This window comes from Gorilla gorilla, chromosome 2 (genome assembly GCF_029281585.2).
Source record: "Gorilla gorilla gorilla isolate KB3781 chromosome 2, NHGRI_mGorGor1-v2.1_pri, whole genome shotgun sequence".
Taxonomy (NCBI): domain Eukaryota; kingdom Metazoa; phylum Chordata; class Mammalia; order Primates; family Hominidae; genus Gorilla; species Gorilla gorilla.
The window spans coordinates 83,995,570-84,018,194 of NC_086017.1; the positions used below are offsets into that span (position 1 = coordinate 83,995,570).

At 37.9% G+C, this 22,625-nt stretch overlaps 1 pseudogene; it reads left to right on the forward strand.

Annotated features, from left to right (window-relative positions):
• The first annotated feature begins 340 nt into the window (after positions 1-340).
• Positions 341-2,552, forward strand: LOC101151770 (heat shock protein HSP 90-beta-like; annotated as a pseudogene).
• Positions 2,553-22,625: the final 20,073 nt, after the last annotated feature.

Consider the following 22,625-nt stretch of genomic DNA (forward strand, 5'->3'; position numbering starts at 1 on the left):
ATGTTTTTATAAAGTATAGGTTGCAAACAGAACCCAGGCTTTGCAGCCAAATATGTCTGGGTTCAAATTTCACCTGGACGACTTACTAACATGTATTTTAAAAGTCTCAGCATTGTCCTCATGTGAAATGTAGATCTAAAAATAATCATACCTTTGTTTATTTATAAATTGAAAGAAATCAAGTATAAAATGCCTACCACAATGGCTGGCAGGTAATAGCCACTCATTAAAAGGCAACTCTTGCTCTTGAGTCACTCCCACGCAGCTTTGGAGCCATGTGCATGTTGGACAGTCCCGGCCCACCTTGTTCACTAGCACTTGTAAATCTTTTCCTTTCAAGATGCCTGAGGAGATGCACCATGTAGAGGAGGAGATGGAGACTTTTGTGTTTCAGGCAGAAATTGCCCAACTCGTGTGTCTCATCATCAATATCTGCTATTACAACAAAGAGATTTTCATTTGGGAGTTGATCTCTAATACTTCTGATGCCTTGGACAAGATTTGCTTTGAGAACCTGACAGGACCTTCCTAGTTAGCCAGTGGTAAAGAGCTGAAAATTGACATCATCACCAACCCTCAGGAACACACCCTACTTTGGTGGACGCAGGCATTGGCGTGACCAAGGCTGATCTCATAAATAATTTGGGAACTATTGCCAAGTCTGGTGTTAAAGCATTTATGGAGGCTCCTCAGGCTGGTGCAGACATCTCCAGGCCTGGGCAATTTGGTGTTGGCTTTTATGCTGCCTACCTGGAGGCAGAAAAAGTGGTTGTGATCATAAAGCACAATGATGATAAACACTATGCCTGGGAGTCTTATGCTAGGGGTTTCTTAACTGTATGTGCTGACCCTGTTGATCCCATTGGCAGTGGCACCAAAGTGATCCTCCACTTGAAAGAAGACCAGACAGAGTATTTGTAAGAGAGGTAGGTCAAAGAAACACTCGTAGTTTATAGGCTATCCCATCACCCTTTGTTTGGAGAAGGAACGGGTGAGTGAAAGAAGTCAGTGATGATAAAGCAGAAAAAAAAGAAAGGTGAGAAAGAAGAGGATGATAAAGATGAGAAAAAGCCCAAGATTGAAGATGTGGGTTCGGGTGAGGAGGATAACAGCAGTAAGGATAAGAAAAAGAAAACCAAGATCAATAACAACAAAAAAATGCATTGATCTGGAATAACTAAACAAGACCAAGCCCATTTGGATCAGAAAGCCTGATGAAATCACCCAGGAAGAGTATGGAGAATTCTATGAGAGCCTCACAAATGATTGGGAAGACCGCTTGCCACTCAAGCACGTCTCTGCAGAGGGTCAGTTGGAATTCAGGGCACTGCTATTCATCCCTCATCAGGCTGTCTTTGACTTCTCTGAGAAAAAGAGTAGGGCTTTCTTTGACCTCTTTGAGAACAACAGAGAAAAGAAAAACATCAACCTCTATGTCCGGCATGTGCTATGAGGAGCTGACACCAGAGTATCTCAGCTTTATCTGTGGTGTGCATATATATATATATATATATGACTTTGAAGATCTGCCCCTGAACATCTCCCAAGAAGTGTTGCAGCAGAGCAGAATCCTGAAAGTCCACACAAAAACACTCTTGGGAAGTGCCATGAGCTCTTCTCTGAGCTGGCAGAAGACAAGGAATGTTATAAGAAATTCCACGAGGAATTCTCTAAAAAATCTAAAGGTTGGAATCCATGAGGACTCTATTAACTGGTGATGCCTGTCTGAGCTGCTGCACTATCACACCACCCAGTCTGGAGATGAGATGACATCTCTGTCAGAGCATGTCTCTCACATGGAGATGGGAAGTCCATCTATGACATCACTGGCAAGAGCAAAGAGCAGGTGGCCAACGTTGCTTTTGAGGAATGAGTGAGGAAGCAGGGCTTTGAGGCAGTATATATGACCAAGCTCACTGATGAGTACTGCATGCAGCAGCTCAATGAGTTTGATGGAAAGAGCCTGGTCTCAGTTACCTAGTAGGGTCTTAGGCTACCTGAGGATGGAGAAGAAGAAAATGGAGGAGAGCAAGGCAGTCTGAGAACCTCTGCAAGCTCCTGGAAGAAAACTTGAAGAAGAAGATTGAGAAAGTGAAAATCTCCAATAGTCTGTTTCTTCATCCTGCAGCTGCAGTCACAGGTGCACTGTGACTGGCACCTACAGCTGAACAGCCAATATGAAGTAGCTTGTGAAAGCTCAGACACTTTGAGACAACTCTATAATGGGCTACATGATAGCCAAAAAGCACCTGGAAATCAACCTTAACCAACCTATTGTGGAGACACTGCAGCAGAAGGCTGAGGTGGACAAGGACGACAAAGCTGTCAAAGACCTGGGGGTGCTGCGGTTTGAAACTGTGGGGCTCTCTTCTGGCTTCTCCCCTGAGGATTCTCAGACCAACTCCAATAGCATCTACCATGAACAAGCTCGGTCTAGCTACAGATGAAGATGAAGGGGCAGCAGAGGAAGCCGGTGATGCTGTTCCTGACACAATACTCCCTCCCCACTAGAGGGCGATTAGGATGTGTCTTGCATGGAGGAGGTAGACTAGGAGTTTATACTTGGAAATCTTGTGCCCTCTGAATAGTGTCCCCATGGCTCCCACCACAGCCTCGAGTGGTCCTGTCTCTCCTGGCTCCCTCTGCTAATGTCTTGTGTTTATTCTCTCCTGTCCTTGTGCCTAAGGCAGGAAACAAGGGCCTCTAACCCCATCCCCTCCCTAATTTGACAACAGGATTGGATGTTGCATATTATGGGTTTTTTGTTTATTTTGTTCTGAGATTAAAGTATGCAAAATAAAGAAGATGCAGTTTTACACAAAAAATTTTAAAAGGGTAACTCTTTTTCTTCAGCATCTCTCTCTCCCTCCAATAACTGTTAGTCTCCATCCAATATTTGGCTCTCGTTTGTGCACAGCATGGTGAATTTTCTTTATTGTTGTCTTAGATTTTACTGACTTCTGTTATTCTAATTCAATGTCATTTGTGTATATTCCTTGCCTTTCCAAATAGATAGTAAGCTCCTTGCTGGCAAGGACTGCATGCTTATTTGCATTCTTCATTAAAGACATGTTCAGTAGCCACCCTATATGCATTTTTTATTCATAAACATCCCTATTCCAGGGCAAATCAATGGATGACAAGGTCCTACATGAGAGATAAAAATGATATCTAAAAGCAACCTGCACCAAATTTAATATTTTCAATAAAATTATTTTCCCAGTTTTACTGATGTATTTATAACAGAACAGGTGACATGAATTGAGCTTCTTAGCTTAATCAAATTACCTGTGTCATCACAGTTCCGGAAAGAAAAAAAAATATGTATAATATGATTCTGACTCACTAATTCCATTAAAAGAAAGAAGAATTTAACTTTCTGAGAAATAAAACTTCTGCTTTGAAAAATCCACAGGATCAGTGCTGTTGTCTTTAAATTAATGATATAACCCCTTGGCTATAAGAAGCAGTTATTGTACAGGTGTAAAAAGAAACAAGCAGCCATGTAGAGAAAAAATAACTGCATTTCTGGAATGGAAAGTAATCAGCTTGGAAATGTAAGAAATCGAGTAGGAAATGAATGAGAATCTTAACAAAGCATCAATATGCCAATTCTTGCCAATGGTTCTGTTCATTCAGGCAGGTAGTGAATGTTACAATTTGGTGGGAAAAATTCCTTTGAGATCTTTTTAAGGAGGAACAGTTTGAAAGCTGTTTGTGTCATAGTGTCAGGGTTTTTAGAAGCTGTCTCTCTGTTTATTGCTAATATTTTATGTGGCAGTGATAAAAAGAAAAGATATTAAATTGTACATTTGAAATATTAACCACTACCTCCGAGAAGGAATTATTCTTGCCCACTTAGCTCCTGAGCACTTGTGAATGGGCAGAGTCCAGGACATAAGGAAACGAAAATGAGAACAGAATTAACAAGGATAAATTGGCCTAACTAATAAAGCTCTTATCCAGAGACCAGAGAGGAGAGACTGCAAAGAAGACTGCGAGGAAAGGTCTGGGGACCTTGGAATGAAAGAAGGGAGAGATTTTAGAGTAGCTCATTGGGGTTTGAAAAAGGCAAGGTGAGAAGAAGATTAACTGCAAAAGGTCTGTATCTTTTGTATCTGTATCTGATATTCCTCCTTTGCCATTTTTGTGGGTGGCAAATGTAATAATAACCGGTACAATGGTTAATGCTGGTTTCATCAGCTGAGAACCATATTCTGTTTAGAAAAGTTAGGAAACAAAAGCACTCCCCTTCCTAAGAGCCCCCTATCTGCTTCTTAGGGGCCGCACCTTAGGTATTTGGGGTAACTCAGTGTACTATCCGTTTTCACACTGCTGATAAAGACATACCCAAGACTAGGAAGAAAAGGAAGTTTAATTGGACTTACATTTCCATACGGTGGGGGAGGCCTCAGAATCATGGTGGGAGGTGAAAGGCACTTCTTACACGGCGGCAGCAAAAGAAAAATGAGAGAAATGCAAAACCGGAAACCCCTTATAAAACCATCAGATCTCGTGAGACTTATTCACTACCACGAGAACAGTATGGTGGAAACCACCCCCATGATTCAAATTTTCTTGCACCAGGTCCTTCCCACAATCCATGGGAATTATGGGAGTACAATTCAAGATGAGATTTGGGTGGAGACACAGAGCCAAACCATACCACTTAGCATAATAACAGCAGCAGCCCCAACAGCTGCTAATAATTTTTATTGAACACTTACCGTGTGCTAGTGGGAAATGAATGAGTGCTGAACACTCACATGGGTCATTTCATTTTATTCTCACAGAAATATTTTGTGCTAGATGCTGTTATTATCACCAAATTAAAAAAGAAAAGGCAACTGAGGATTATAGTGGCTAAGTAATTTTCCAATTGCACATATACCAGTTTAGTGGTAGGACATTTTTAGACTCCAAATCTATCATCTAAACTGCTACAAGGTTCTATACAATAAAATAGCAAACTCTGAGATGCATTTGTTGGGCATCACCAGGAAAGGCAAAAGGCAAGAAATTCTAAAGGTCATGCTGCACTGTGATATTTTAGCATATTCTCACTAACAAAGAAGAAGAAATGGTATTCCATTCTCAGTTGTTTTAAAACCTACATATTAGTATTTTTGCCATAATAGGGAAATTAGCTTCATTCTATTCAGCTTAACTTCTAAACTGAGAATCATAGAATGGTAGAACAAGATAGTAGTTTAGATAATGTGCCTGATCCTTCTTTACAAATGAAGAAACTGAGGCCCAGAGAGATCCTGTAACACTTAGTGACCAAGCCAGGACTAGTCTTGCTCTGTCACCCAGGCTGGAGTGCAGTGGCACGATCTCGGCTCACTACAACCTCCACCTCCTGAATTCAAGTGATTCTTGTGCCTCAGCCACCGGAATACCTGGGATTACATGCATGGGCCACCATGCCCAGCCCATGATCATCAACTATAAACCTTGGGTTTGTTCCACTCTAGCACATTGATATGATGGGTAGCGTATTTCATTTTAACCCTGCTGGATGATTGTTTAATTGAAGGTACCCTTGTCAGCCTAGTAATCACAGAAGATTCCTAATAACACTCTAGAGATTTAAATAAGTGATTCAAATTATCACCTGACCTGCAGAATGGAAGAAAATATCTGCAAACCACATATCCAACCAAGGACTAGTATTTAGAATATGCTTAAAAACTCTCAAAATCCAATGTCAAAAGAACATGCAATCCCAATTTGAACATGGACAAAAGACACAGACATTTCACCAAAGAGGATATATAGATTCTGAGTAGCACATGAAAAGATATTCAACACCATTGGCCATTATAGAAATTCAAATTAAAACCACAATGAGATATAATTGCACAGCTATCAGAACAGTTAAAATAATAGCGAGAACACCAAAGACTTCCGAGGATTAGGAGGAACTGAATCACTGATAAATTGCTGATAGGCGTGTAAAATGGTCCAGGCACTGTGGAAAACAGTTTGGCAGTCTCTTAAAAAACTAAACGTGCAAGTCCCATATGACCCAGCAATTGCACCCTTGGGCATTTATCCCAGAGAAATGAAAACTTATGTTTATTAAAATTCCTCTATGTGGATGTTTATAGCAGCTTTATTCATAATAGCTAAAAACTGGAAAAAATCCAGATGTCCTTCAGTGGAGAATGGGTAAACAAATAATAGTGCATATACAGTGGAATTCTAGGAATGAAGTGTTGATACATATAGCAACCAGGCTGAATTTCCAGAGAATTATGCTGAGTGAAAAAAGCCAATCCCCAATGTTGATACATTGTATCATTTTATGTACATAACAAACTTGATGTGAAAAAAATAGATAGAAAACAAGTTAGCATTTGCCAGGAGTTAAAAAGAGGATAGGCATTGGAGGGAAGTGCTGTGTCTATAAAAGCCCACATGAAAAATCCTATTTTAATCACCTCCTCTGTACCCCATCAGTAAGAGGGATATGGGGATCACCCAACACTGGACTAATGAGATTGACAGCAGTTTACTAGTCACATATACTCACAGCCAGGGAGAGGAGGACATCGTGCATGCAGAGTCACATAGGAGCAGGTACACCCTGGAACGGAGTGAACACCCAGCAGCTGTTGGAGTCAGGCTTTGTACCACCAAGATGATGGGGTGATGACCCTTAGTTCCCATGGGAAGATGTGATTGCGTTATTTGAATAAGTTTGCTGTTTTGCAGGAAGCTGAAACATTCCACTTAGGAATAAGCAGAAATTGTGCGTGGTCCCCATGATAAGTAGGGCTGTTTGGTCAGGGGGCTTTATCCACAGGAGCAGAGTAGGGAGGAGGGCTTGTGGCTAGGCCACTTGAATTCCTCCTGGTTTTCTCCAGGCACATACAACAGTGGGCCTTAATTTTAGGCTCTTTACCACAAATCCTATAGTAAAGGAAATATTCTGCATGTTGGCTGCATCAGTGGAAATAACCTTGCTGTGATAGGATACTATAGATTTGCAAAACATTACCACTGGAGGAAATTGGGCAAGACAAACAGTCAGGAGTAGTATAGTGGCTTAGAAGAGAAAGAGACTTTCCCATCACTTGGGCTTATTTCAGAAATAGAAATCAGTTCTGAAACATTGGTAGGACAGCTTCTAGAACACTGCAAGACTGCAAATCTCAAAAGATAATTACAGAAATTAACAATTATTCTTTTTATGCATTTTTTCATCTTCTGTTGTCCATTAGTTTTTCTACATAAATTAGGAGGTGCAAAAGAGGTAAAAGATATGGTACTCTTTCCTGAGGTAGGTCCAGTTTGGCAGTTTCTCAATATATGAATGCATCGGAGAAACTACAAGGTAATGTAATCCAGTGTGGGTCTCGCTAGTACAATACAAAAGTGCTCCATGAGGCTTGAGAGAGTTTAGGATTTGGTGTACCTATCTATCAGGGAAAGGCAATGCACAGTCATAGTAATAGAATTGTGCAGAGAGAAAAGAAAAGGAATAGACTTTGAGGTATAAACAGATGCAACAAAATGTACAAAAATATATATGTTCAGGGTCAACAATTAGCCAAGCCCAAAAAGAAGTTTCTTTGATAAGTATAGAATAGCTCAGTGGCTAAAATGTCAGATTATAGAATTGAACTGCCTGGGTTCAAATATGGATATTTCCTCTTCACCAACTATTTAACTTTGGACAAGCTACATAACTTCTCCAAGGCTCATTTCCTTAACCATAATAAGGAATAAAAACAGTACTAATAGCCCTTTTTTAAAAAAAAGAATGTAGAGATAGGCTGTTGCTCTGTTGCTCAGGCTAGAGTACAGTGGCACAATCATAGCTCACTGCAGCCTTGAACACCTGGGCTCAATTCATCCTCCTGCCTCAGCCTCCAGAGTAGCTGGGACTATAGGCATGCACCACCATGCCTGGCTGATTTTTTTAAACGTTTTAATAGAGACAGGGTCTTTTTATGTTGCTCAGGCTGGTCTTAAACTCCTGGCCTCAAGTAATCCTCCCACCTTGGCTTCCCAAATTGTTGAGATTACAGGCATGAGCTACCTCATTGGCCTAATACTCCTTTTTTATAGGATGGTTGTGATGTTCAAAAGTGAAAATGGGTACAAAGCTTTCATCACAGTGCCTAACATATAATTTGTACTTGATAATCACTAACAACAATATACAAGGCGCATAGGTATGATTGTACCAGAGAATCAGGCATTTAAAATGTCCGAATCAGAAATCTCAACTTGATGGGCCCAGGCAATGATGAAGAGCCATGGAACATTTTTCAAAAGAGTTTACAATTCATTGGATAAAATATAAAGACTGAAACATTTGTTGATACACTAGAACTATTCCCAATTGTTGCTTTGCACAATCACTCAACAACATAGCCACTATTTTCTCTTCCTCACAGATAAGGAAACTGAGGCTCAAAGGCAGTGAGTTACTCAAGTTTGTACACAGAGAAAGGTAAGCACCAGTATTCTAGCTCCTTGCCCACAGTTCTTTTATATCACTCATGGCTTTCATTATAGATATATATCTATCTGTCATCTATAACCACAGATTGTTGTTGACCGATGGCTATTCCTGAAACAAGCTTCCCATCAGCACAGGGAATGAAGGGTGCACATTTGAAAAAGTAAGCAAATAGAGTAAGTGAAAGGTCATTATTTTATTTATTTATTTATTTTTATTTATTTTATTATTATTTTTTTTTTTTTGAGACAGAGTCTCGCTCTGTCGGCCAGGCTGGAGTGCAGTGGCACAATCTCAGCTCACTGCAATCTCTGTCTCTTGTGCTCAAGCAATTCTCCTGCCTCAGCCTCCCGAGTAGCTGGGATTACAAGTGTGTGCCACCACGCCTGGGTAGTTTTTGTATTTTTAGTAGAGACAGGGTTTCACAATGTTGGCCTGGCTGGTCTCCAACTCCTGACCTCAGGTAATCCACCCATCTCAGCCTCCCAAAGTGCTGGGATTACAGGCATGAGCCAACATGCCCGGCTGAAAGGTCATTATTACATATAATGAAAGTAATCATTTAGGATCATTAATATTATAGCAGAATAAATGATAGAAGGAAGAGAGGTTGAAGCTGGGTGACTATATTACAATGAGCCAAGAAAATTAGAAGAACCTCTTCCTTGGTGTTATTGTTGGTTGAAACAGACAGAAAGAATAACTGGAAACATTTGAAGGAAGAACCTATACAAAAATCAATGTATATTTCAAGGCAAATGTTTTCAATCTTAGAACAGTGACTTCCTTACTTTGATATTTTGTATATTTATTAAACTATCTCTTCCAAAATGTTCCCCCCAAATTAAAAACCACCTTCAATGTAATTATGAGGAGCCAAAGATCCTTAAGTCACTTTTCAATTATAATGATCACTATGAAATGCTACTATTATCTCCCCATTTGGACAAGGGTCCTAGCCACATGTAATCTTTTGAGAGGTTCTTTGTCTAATTTCCTTTCTCCAAAACCACAAATTTTCTAGGAGAATGGTAATTATATTGTAAACATTTGGCTTTGCCATTATTGCTAATAGCATTACAATTTTCTAACAATAAACCTGAAATTTTCCATGAAATATAAACTCAATCAGCTGTCAAAGCTCTTTTTAGTTTACAAAGACTTAGAAAAAAGAATTCTTGGATTTTTCTCAAGAACACAAAAAAATGGCATTTTAATAGCTCTTTTCCTTGTTTCAATGTTTTAATGAATCTTGTCTATAATTCCCAACTCTGAATATTACTGAGCAATCACATTCTTCTCGTGTTTTAACATATAGGTGAATTTGACAATTAGAAATTTATCTGATGATTAGAAACATGATTAACTATAAATTCAAGGTTTGGCTTTGATTTCTAAAGAAATGAGCTACACTAAGTTTTAGAACAACATAGCGATAGTGAAGGAAAATAAAAACAATATGATAAAGTGTAATACAGACTAGAAAACAATTTAAGTCCAAAGAGCTAATTTAGTTAACCAATAATCATAGAACTAATTTGAATTTTGGCAAAACTTACTTTTAAATTTCACCGATATATAGGCAAAAACTGTGGTCAGTACTTTAGAAATGAAAGATTTAGTCACTCTGATGAGATAGTAGAATTTCTGTATATATAATGGAACCCAAATTAATTTGGGAATGTTTAGAGTGTTTTTACCCACTCCACAGAGAGTTTCTCAAATGGCACAACAGTCTTCTCTCTTCCTTCCTCTTCCTAACGAGCAGATATTCCACCCCATTATTTTGTAAAGAAGCTACACCGATTTATAGGATACAGGAATGGATGGAGAAGTCCTAGAAAGGACTGGATGCTATAGGGATGGAAAAAGATCTGAAAATTTTGTGGACAGGGAAACTTCGTAGCATGTGTGAGGGAAGTGGGTAGAAAAGATAATAAAATGCTACTATCTCCATGGAAAATGTTGCTAGATCCCCTTTTTGTAGGGTTGCCACATGCAAAAACATTTACAGGATTCATAGTTAAATTTCAAGTAAACAACAAATAATTTTTTAGGATAAACATATCCCAAAGATCATTGGATCATTCCATACATTTTTTTCCTTTTCTTTGTTTTCTTTCTGTTTCTTTTCAAATATTTTGGCTAAATCTAGCAGCCCTGTCTGACATTTTTGATTAAGGGATAGGCTCTTTTAAAATTTGGCATAGTCTTCTCTGAGATAGGACGAGGCAGATGCAGCTTTTAAAGGGCCTCATTTTGAACAATAAGCATATGGCCAATGTCTTCGGAAATTCCTGAAGTTGGGTAAAATCTGGCTCTTGAATATCTTAAATTTGCTGTGGTAGATCCTTGGTATTCAAAGGTCTGAGTGTTTAAGCATGATCAAACTAACAATAATAATAATTTAATAAAAGTTCCAAACTTCATAAAATGTAATAATATAATCTGTTGCAATAAACTTGTTTTTGTTTCCCAGGGAGTTCATCCCATAATTAAAGCAATTATGGAAAGACACAGATGTATACAGGAAGGTCAGCTTTACTATAATTATTCACTCTCTATATTTAGCTGGAATTTTTTTAAAAAAGCAAAGTTCATTTCCACAGCAGAACAGAGAAGGATTCTTCAATTGCAATTTTACTTACATATTTTAAAATTTAAATTTTGAGGAGAAATCATATGCACGAAGCTGTGATTTAGCTTTCTTTTTGAGTTCACCAAAGAGCGAAAGAACTGTTCATGAAATATGGGGTATGACTGCATTCAAAAGGTGCTATAATTAATCACAATAAGTTTTCCTAACAGTTTAGGAAAATATAGAATATCCATACTATAAGCTCTCAGCCTCATCCATCTGTATTTTACTGTTCTAGTAGATTAAACAGGTATCTGATTAGAAATAAAAGTTGAAGGGTCTTTTGTTTCTTTTTATTTTTAGCTTTGCTAATGGATTTCTCTTCTACCCTTAGATGTTGGTACATATTCCTATATTCCACCAACAAACCTTTAACAGCCCTTCACTGAACTTCAGATAAGGCTCCAAGTGCCTTTCCTGTCTGACAAGGCTCTTTGTCATGTAAGCCCTGCTACCCTCTAAGATCAACACTTGCTCCCTCTTAGTTCAGGAACATTGAACATGGTGATCTTTCTGGGTAGAAAACAAACTCTTTCCAACTTCTGCACCCCTATCAAACTAACTCCTACTTATTCTCCCTGTCTCTGCTTAGAAGACACTTCTTCTGAGAAGCCACTTTTAACCAAGACAGACTGGGTGACCCTATAATTAGCTCCAATACATCTTGACCTTACATGAGTCACAACAATTATTATAATCAATTGTAAATGTTCATTTGTTCATATGTCCCACTAGGGAGAAAGTTCCTTTAGGACAGAATCTTATTTGCAACATTATCTCTAGTAACTTAACACAGTCTTCCCACAGAACAAGTCCTCAATAACTATTGTTGAATGAATGAGGAAATAAATGATGTTTGTGCTGCTAGGAACGTAATTTGCTCCGGCAGATCTTCCAATGGCAAACTGGTTGCATCAGCAGTGCAAACACAGCCATTCCAACTAAAAACCACTGAATATTGCTACTATTAGCAAAAAATCAGTGGAATTCAGGCATCGATGTTTTGTCTGCTTTTGGTACAATCTGTTCCTTTGAAAAATACCCATGGAAATGTGGTTCACTTCAGATGCAGCCAACTGTGCTCCTATCCTGTGTCACAAATCACAGCTGTGAAGCTATATTAGTTTCTATCATCACTGAATAGAGTAATACCACTCTCTATTAAATCCCCCACCTTGGGAAGTCATGTGAATAGCTCAGACATCTTTGCAAACTATCAGTCAATGAACGGTTTAGTTCATTTTTTAATTTTGAGTCACACTGCAACTGAGGCCATGGCTACATAGTCAATATTTGACCATTGGAAGCTTAAATTGTTACCCAGGCTGATAACTGTTCAATTGGTCAATTGCCCAGAAGATAATCCCATTGGCTGTGCTAATAACAGACATAATTAGTTATATTTAAAAAAAATTTTTTAGTATTTCGAAAGCTGGTTTAAACAGACATTAAAATCTGCTCATTGGCTGAGCAATCAACCTGCCAATATCAGCCACAAGTCACTACAGAGACTCAGATGATGGTGGGTGAGTTAAGATGAAAAATTTGATAATTGATATAAGTTTCTACATTTGATTACATGTCCTTTAAATGGAGGAAGGCTAGAACAGGAAATAAGAAGGTCCTGATATTTGTTTGAGTCTGATTTTGTGGAAAACAAAATAGAAAATCAAAAAAATAAATTCATACTCATTTAAAAACGAAAAGGGTGTTTTCCTCTCCCTGAAATTATTAATAACTTAATATGGCAGGCTAAGCTCAAGTATTATATATATTGATTCAAAATACCCTACAAGTAAGGTGTTCTCCTATATTGTTCTAGTTTAGTGATAGGCATTATAACATATAACCTTCATTCGTGGAGAGCTTAGACAATATGAAGCAGTTTCAGCAATTTTCATAATTTACTATCATTGTTGGGATGAGATGCGATAGCAGTGATGATCTTATATTATTGCTCCTTGAGTGATTTGGGATATGTAGCCCAACTGAGTTTAAATACCAGCTAACTACCTTTAAAGTGCCTGGGGAATTGAAGTAGCTATATTTCAGAATATTTGTATCAAAGAGGATCAGCCTATCAGATTTGATATAGGCTTTCCAATTTATCTATTTTGTTCTGAGCACTACCCACTTGAAAGCTCTGTGGTGTTATTTTAAAGCCTGTTTTGATATATGTGTTAGACACTGATGGAATATGTTCAGCCAGATGTAATGGGAAAAAAATACCTAGGCTTCACCTGGGCTATTTTCTTGAGCTTTATTTAAAAAAAAATACCAAATAGTTAATGTTGCCTTGGTATTTAGTATCTTAGTCTGGGGAACCTTGGAAATAATCCATCCCATATACAGCCAAGCACAGCATAAACAAGTTTCAGTTAAGGACAGACTGCATATATGGAACTGTTTCCATAAGATTATGGTACCATATTTTTTATTGTACCATTTATATGTTTAGATATAAGATACAGACATACCATTGTGTCACAATTGCCTACAGTATCCGGGACAGTAACCTGCAGTGCAGGCTTGTTGCCTAGGAGCAATAGGTTGTACCATATAGCCTAGGTGTGTAGTAGCCCACACTATACTGGTCTGTGTCACTCTGATGTTCACACAACAATGGAATAACCTATCAATGCATTTCTCAGAATATAGCTGTTAAGCGACACATGACTGTATCTTCAGTTGATTTACATTTTATGATTACAGAAGGATGTCTGTTAAGAAATGCCAAATGATAATTATAAATAAGCTCAATTAATTCATAAATGTGGCCTCTGAGTCTTCCAAATTTCAGCCATTTTGCTTTCAGGAAACCTGTACTGAGTCACAGTGTCATTTAAAAAAAAAAAATTTAAATGTCTTAGAGTCTGACAGATGTATAACAGAAAGCATGTGAAAGGGAAATGTTTTACTTAAGTTACAATGCAAGAAACATTGTCAAAACAGTACAAAATACTTCAAATCATTAGCTCTTTAAAAACACACCTAGAATGCATAACTACCCAAATCATCAACTAATCCTAATTTCAGAATTGTTAGTAATTGATAAGGACATGGCATTCTTTTGGAGTGAAAAAATCCAAAAGAAAATAACCAAAAATGAACTAGGGATGATCCCTCCAGCACCTGCTTTTATTGCTAGTGCAACACTGACCTAAGGTATTTGGGATGGGAACTTCTCCTGGATATGCATGTTGGAGAACAGCCCTGTATCCTCAAGGACACCAATTTGGAAATCTTACTCCTTAACCCCTCTAACTTCCATGATCCTTCACTGAGACAAAGCAATCAAATACCTATAAATGCTCCAAATGGCTAGGGGACCTCCTTACTTGACTTTGGGCATCATTTGTATTTAGAAGCCTCCACTATTATCATTTATAGACTTCAGAATTAGAGACTCACAGTCGCCCCTTTCTTTCAGCTCTAAAATGTGAAAATAATCTAAATGTATCCCAGACTACTTTATTTTAAAATGTAGCCCTTTCAACCCAATCCAACCCAGCTCTCTCTTGCTAGATTTAATTTTCTCCATAGCAGAAAGTACCATCAGACCTACGAAGTATTTCATTCATTTATCTATCTCTACAACCTAGGATGCAAGCTCAAATAATGAAGGGGTTTTGTCCATTTTGTTCACACTGTAACCCCAGGAACTCATTAAGTATGCAGGCCTAACAAATATCTGTTGAATAGAAATGAGTCACTATATACACTACAATAATAAACTACTAGTTAATCAAGACAGTCAAGTGGAAATCAAATCTAGACTTGGGGAAGGAGAGATTTAATTCAAAAAAGCTACTGAAATATGAGGAAGTGAGAAGAGGGGTCACTGCCTTCAAGAGATCACTCTGATCCAAAGATCTGTGGATGTCTCAAAGATCAAGCCAAAGAAAGGTTTTTGTTTTGTTGGAAAGAGTAAACAAGATCACAAAGAACTGAGTGTGGGAAAGGGAGTGAGCAGATGTCATCTTTACATGGTTGGTCAGAGAATCTTTTTCCCTGAGGTTAACCTATTCTTCATAGGGACTGTTAAGAAGGTGCTGTTTTGCCTTCTAATGCGGGCTCAAGGATGAGTCAATGTCCTATGGCCTATGGGAGTGAGAAGCCTGATTACAGTTGGTCAAGTCAAGTTAAATAGGTATTTTGTTCAGATTGTCCAATGGAGGCCAAACATTTCAGCTAATCATTGACGAGATAATGAATGAGGATTTGTAGAGTCTGTGTTTGACTTTGACCCAACTGAACAAGGTGAGGGAGCACCTGCAAATCTTATAAAAGTAATACGAAAAGTCATATGTGATTTTTTGCAGTAAGTCATTTCCCCTAATATAAAAAGATGGTGGGATTTTTTGACTGCTGCTATTTTCCAGGAGCATAGGACTTGGATAAAGTTAAACATTTTCAAGTGGTTTAGTTCTATACTACCACCAATGAAAAAAAAAAGCTCCAAGTGAAAAATGTAATCAAACAAGAAGTGACACATATAGGAATTGTGTTGTACATCCCGTATATCAAGTACATTGTGTTATATATATTTTTCTCATTCCAGCTCTGTCACTTAGTAGAAGTTGCTTCATTCACATATTTACCATGCATACTAAACACAAAGACAAACAGCATGGAAATGTGTGCAATTTTGCCGGCTATTCCTTTCTGTGAGCACCTGCCCCAAATGAATGGGAGATGGGAACATATTCTTCCCAAGTTTCACAGTACTAATTGCAATTCTCCTATTTTTTATACACAAGGAACCTCATGCACAGACCAGCCACTTTTATGTGGTGTCTCCATCTTAGTAAATGACAAATTGACAGGTTCAGTTGCTTTCGCCCCAAATCTGAGGCCATCCTTACTTCTCCTATCTTTTGTCCATACTACATCTTGAATCTACCCACAAATTCTATCGCTTCTACCTTTAAAACACATGCAGAATCTGACCACTTTTCACCAGTCATTCCCCTACCCTGGTCTGAGGACATCCGCTGTGTTTTTCTAATTGCCTCCTTTATGCCTGCATGATCGTTCAGCAGAGCTTCTACTTCCCTGCTCCTTCTGCCTAGAATGTCTTCTCCCCATCACAGCTGTCTCCCTGAATCTTTGGTTCTTGCCTCTGATGTCACCCATCAGAGAAGTCTTCCCTGATTTTCCCATGTACCTATGTAAAATAACCTCCTCATCCCTTAGCATTCCCTTCCTCTGCTTTATTTTTCTCTGTAGCACTACCTACTTGGATTCATTCTTTCTCTCTCATTCTATTACCGATTTTTTTCACTGCTGTATCTCCAGCACCTAAAACAGCATCTGATACAGACAAGGATTTCAATAGATATTTGTTGAATAATAAATGATTTATACTTTAATGAAATTTAAAGTTCTCTGTACAACTGTTATGCTTTGGGAGATTAGAAGGAAAAAAGAGAACAAACTGTCAACACTGCTAAAGAATTTTTCACAGACTTTCATGATTATTACCTCTTAGAAAAAAGAAAAATACCTACCACATTGAAATAAAATCACATTTTTGTTGTTGTTTAAACTCAATTATGAATCTTAGATAAGTGCTATAATACTAAGCTTACTTTTTTCTTTCTTTTATTTTTTTGGAGAGAGTATCTTGCTCTGTCACCCAGGCTGGAACGTTGTGCCATGATCTCTGCCTCCCAGGATCAAGCCATTCTCCCACCTCAGCCTCCTGAATAGCTGGGACTACAGATGCACATCACTACACCTAGCTAATATTTTGTATTTTTTTTTTTTTTGTAGTGACAGGTTTCACCATGTTGTCCAGGCTAGTCTTGAACTCCTGAGCTCAAGTGATCCACCTGCCTCCCAAAGTGTACCCAGCCTAAGCTTACATTTTAAGTGCCATTCAGATGGGTATCATTTCAGATCTTACTCATCATTTTATACACAGTATCTGCTACAGGAAAAAAGGTTGGCATAACTTGAACAGAAAAAGTTTAGATTTTCTAAATTTGTATTTTCCATCAGTTGGGCCACTTGTCATTAGTTCTGTATACTCCCCAGATTGGTTCAGGAAGATAAGGCACTGAGAGATATACTCCAGCTCCTAAGGGAAAATTCTGATAAGAGTTGTACCAGTTAGGAGTACTCCATGCTTTTACGGAGAGGGACATGAAGAGGGATGCCTACAAAAGGTCTAAGATCTGAACCCAGACACAACCTTGTAGAAATGACATAAAATCTGTTCTGTTTGCATGAATATTCTAAGATCTGACTCTACATCTCACTCCCCTTGAGTAGGAGCCTTGGCCAGGCCCAATTGTGCAGTAAGCCACTGATAGGATTTCATTCGTAGCTGCATTTTGTTGGGAGAAGGAAGCTAGGACCATGAAAAAATCTTGTCCAGGGATAAGAAGTGGAAGAATAAGTGTAAGAACCTAGATGTGAGTTTCCTTTATTGATAAAAATCCAATAAATAAACCTCTCTCTTTATGAGTGGCCTAGGGAGAATAGAAATAGAAACTCTGTGACTTTTTTAGACTGGTTCAAATCTATTCTATAAGTCATCTGAAAAAAGTTTTCATCTTGATAATAATAAAATAAATTGATATTAATATCTGAGATTTTGTGCTGATTAAAATATAATTATCAACCTGGTACCAAAGATTTACAAAAAGTAGGCAGTCACAAGACTCATAGAAGTGTAAATTAGTACAAAGTTTATAGAGGGCAAATTGGTAATATGCATCCCAACCACTACCGTGTCCATGCCCTTTTTATCTACCCATTTCATTTCTAGGATTTTTATTTTGCCCTTCTGTCCAAAATTTATAGATGTGCAAAAATAATTTACATAGAAGATAGTTTTCAAGGTTGTTTAAAACAGCAAAAATTTGGAAGCAATCTAAATGTCCAACAAAGATGAATTATTTTAAAAATTACAGGGTATCCATGAACGAAAGTATATTATTAAAGTATATTATTCTTTTAAAAATACTGTGCAGGGCAAACTATAAGCTGGTCAAACAAAAAATAAATTATCCAAGCCTGGCTTGGGAGCTGCCAGTTTAAAATCTCTTAAACTCATCATAAACATAGAGCTGCCAGTTTAAAATCTCTTACATTCAACATAAACAAAGAGTTCTTCCTGCTTGTGTTTGTTTTGTTCTTTCAGCCTGGAACATTTTTCTTTGCCTAACTCATCATCCTCTACCATCAAAACTGTCCTCTTTCTTCAAATCTAGTCTCTTTCTTTGATTTTCAATATTTTAATACCTTTAATTCATTTCCAACTTCAAAGTATTTTTGTAATTTTGATGTATAAATTAAGATTTCTAATATTTCTTCCAAATCAGATGAGTCAACAGCTCAAGGCCAGTGTTCTCACATGGAATGAATGGGTTGGAGCCAGGTGATGGTCAGAATGTTTAACAACCATTAGAACACCAGCACCAAGCAGGCAGAGGAGACTTTAGCTGCAGTGCTGGATCACGGCTCTGGTTTTTACCTTCTAGTTGTCGGATCACTGGGTCATCCTAGTAGTTCCTGGGAGATAATCCAGGGTATGTGGAGGCTCTTGGGGAATAGAGCACTCACGAACTCTGGGTAAAACAATTTACCCGCAGTTGTGTGTCTTCTGTTAAGAATGTTTTCAAATAAAAAGAACAAGTATAATCAGAGACTTGCTCAAGACCCCAGAGGTGACTGAGTCCAGTGATTTTTCCATTCTTTCGTTCAGTCCAGAAGAATGTCACTTTGAATGCTAATAGAATATTAAAGGACAAATTGGAGACAGGAAGCAAAAACAAATTGTTGTAATCTGTGTGTCCAATAAATGAGGGGGATGGGAGAACCAATGGAGATCATGGGATTGACAAAAGAGGAACACATGTCTCCATTTCTGCCCATCGAAAGCTTCTAGAGATGAAAGAAGGCAACTACTACATGGTTTTTTAATGGATGCAATTTGTACTTAGAAGAAAACGGCCTTTGGCAGATTAGCATTCAAGGAAATTCTGCTTTCTTTTTCTGGTCTACTGACCTTAACAAGGTTTCATTTATTTTGTGCTCTCTTGCTTTCATGTTTAAACACCATTTTCTCTCCCCACAATAAAGTATAACAATGATAAAAATTAAGTTTCAAAAAAGGTTTCTAAGCATACCATTGAAATTGTTACATTTCTCCTCAAAAGCAACATATTTGACTCCCTTTTTATTAACTCTAATAACATTCAATTATTGTGCAAAGTTCCCAAACTTCATTCCAAAGGCAGCCATCTGGGAAAGAAAGTCATGCTCAGAAACTTCTCCAGAACCAGTCTTCAAACTAGATACCGTCAATGTATAATTCAGTGTAATTCTGGCCCCTTGACTATACTGATGTGTTCAGAAATGCATGCAAGACCTTTTTGTCTTGGAGCTGGGAAACTTTTTCTAGAAATACATAGGAAAAGAAGCTTTCCCCATGGAATTTCTGAGATTTCTTTCCTCATAATGCATAAAAATGCCTGATAGGCTCCCCAGGACCTTATATCATCAATCTTCATCTTTTGAGCCAAGAAAGAGAGGCAGAATCTGGAAATGACTTATCTCCTGGATGTAACCATGCCTGAAACTATTGTACTCCCATTAACCTTTTTTTTTTTTTGACTAGAGCCAGTCTGAACTGAGATTTTGGCACTTGATGAATACATTTGAGATTAAATCTCGTGAATATGTGTGATGGTGTTGTTACCAACTACTGATTAGAAATAGTGACACATGGACAATTTCCTTCAACACACAACTTCAAAATACTGAAAAGAATAAACTAAAATTGCCGAAAAAGGGAGAGGAGGGGAATGATTAAATTAGTCACATAGGAAGGTCATCTGTCCATAAGCACTCTCGAAATAATTGATCCTATTTGAAGACTGTATTCGTTCATTTTCATGCTGCTGATAAAGACATACCCAAGACTGGGCAATTTACAAAAGAAAGAGGTTTATAAGACTTAATGGCTAGGGAGGCCTCACAATGATGGTGGAAGGTGAAAGGCAAAGAGGAGCAAGTCACATCTTACATGGATGGCAGCAGGCGAAGGGAGCTTGTGCAGGGAAACTCCAGTTTTTATAACTATCAGATCTCATGAAACTTATACACTATCACAAGAATAGCAGGGGAAAGACTTGCCACCATGATTCAATTACCTCTCACCAGATTCCTCTCATGATACATGGGAATTTTGGGAATTACAATTCAACATGAGATTTGGGTGGGGACACAGCCAAATCAGATCAAAGACCTTCAACTTGTGACTGCAAAATAGGGATACTTCACTCACTTTTTTTTTTTTAACCTAACACTTGCAATAGTTACCTTTCTCTATTAGCCATTTTTTTTTTTTTTTAGATGGAGTCTCACTCTGTCACTCAGGCTAAAGAGCAATGGCATGATCTCAGCTCACTGCAACCTCCACCTGCCAGGTTCAAGCAATTCTCCTGCCTCAGCCTCCTGAGTAGCTGGGACTACAGGTGTGCGCCACCATGCCTGGCTAATTTTTTGTATCTTTAGTAGAGACAGGGTTTTACCATGCTGGCCAGGCTGGTCTCGAACTCCTGACCTCATGATCCACCTGCCTCAGCCTCCCAAGTGCTGGGATTACAGGTGTGAGCCACTGTGCTGGGCTTCGTTTTTTTTTTTTTTTTTTTTTTTTTTTTTTGGTCCCCCATGCTGCAGCACCATGGCACCATCTCAGCTCAATGCAACCTCTGCTTCCCAGGCTCAATAAATCCTCCCACCTCAGCCTTCCAAATAGCTGGGACTACAGGTGTACACCTGGCTAATTAGAAAAAAAAATTTTTGTAGATACAGGGTTTTGCCATGTTTCCCAGGCTCGTCTCCAACTCCTAGGCTCAAATGATTTTCCCACCTCAGCCTCCAAATGTTCTAGGACTACAGGCATGAGCCACCATGTCTGGCCCATTTCCAATTTCTGCACTCATATTTAACATGAGTAATTCGCATTTGCAGTTGATATGTAGAGGTCACTGAATTGTTTATTATCATATGAAAGAGAAAGCTTCACAGACTTTCATTTCTTTTTTCTTTTTATGTTTTGCCTGTATCTTATGGGAGAGGAATTATTCTTTGAGTGGTAACTAAGGATCTCACACTTTACATAAATTATGCCACTTTATTCTCAAAACAGGCCTGAAAAGGTGGATTTCTCCACTTTTTCCAGCTTATACATATGGAGATTTTGCCAAGTTTAAGAAACTTGCCCAAGGTCAAAGCTCATAAATATCCAAATGGGAATTGGAGCCCAGATTTCCTGTTTTGACAACTCATATTCATGTAATAATAAAAATAAATAGACATAGCAATAAAAACACTTAAATTTACTATGTTTTAAGTACTTCATGTAACCTAACAATGCTATGTGATAGATACTCTTCTTATCTTCGTTTCAAGAATGAGACAACTGAAGCACTTGGTTGCTCAAGACTTCATAGGAAGCAGTAACTCAGATTCAAATCCAGGTCAAACTTCAGGAATCCATGTTTTCAAATACTATGCTCTACTGTGTCATGTAATTTAATGACTTTCTTTATGCTAGATCCGTGTTTCACAGCCGTGTGTTTATTATCATCTTCCTAAGCAGACATCGGAGGTAAAAATCCTCCCATTGGGAATGCATGCCTTCAGGTACATGTTCTTACTATAGGTTGTGTCTCATTCATCTTCATCATTTCTGCTAACCAAATTTAACACCTTTTCTTCATGATGTTAATCTTTGTCCTGTGGACTTATATATGAGACTCTTGGGTGCATTAATTGATTTGAATAAACAGCATTTGCCCCAAAGCACAACAGTGCTCTTTCAGTAGAACATGGGGAGAAAAAAATCCTCTCCAGTCTCCCTGCCACTCACACCTTTCCTAAAGATGTAAGAAGGTATCATTTTGAATTTAGAGCTACAATCTACAGAAAGATTTCTCAATGGAGTGCTAAAAATTCCTTTTTGGGGACTCTTCATTTAATGCATCTTCTGAAAAACACATGTATTTCTATTTGTGAGGTTTGAATACTATATAAAATATAAAGGTCTTCTAACAAACTCAATGTTTGGCTTTCACAGATTGTGAAAGTATTTTTCCCCTAGAGTCTAGAAAATTGCCTCTCATTTCTCTAAATAAAAGAATAACATTTAAGGGAAGAAGAGCAATTTTTTTCTATTCAAACATTTTTTTGGCTGTGAAGTTACTTGGTATTCCATGAGAAAACAACTGTTAGTATTTTACTTCTACCTTCTTATGTGGGGTCTGCTTCTAAATTAATGACTGATGTAGCCTTTATTTTATGACTACCACTAAAAGGTGAATTATGAATTAATAGGGAATTGTTAATTTCAGTTAAGTCAATAATATCGTTAATAAGTGAGGATTGCCCATGAAAAGCCAATAAATCATTGTGTTAAACATTAGTAACTTACATTAAACCCAATGTGACTAATATATTAAATATATATTAGAAATTTGTTACACATATCCAGGA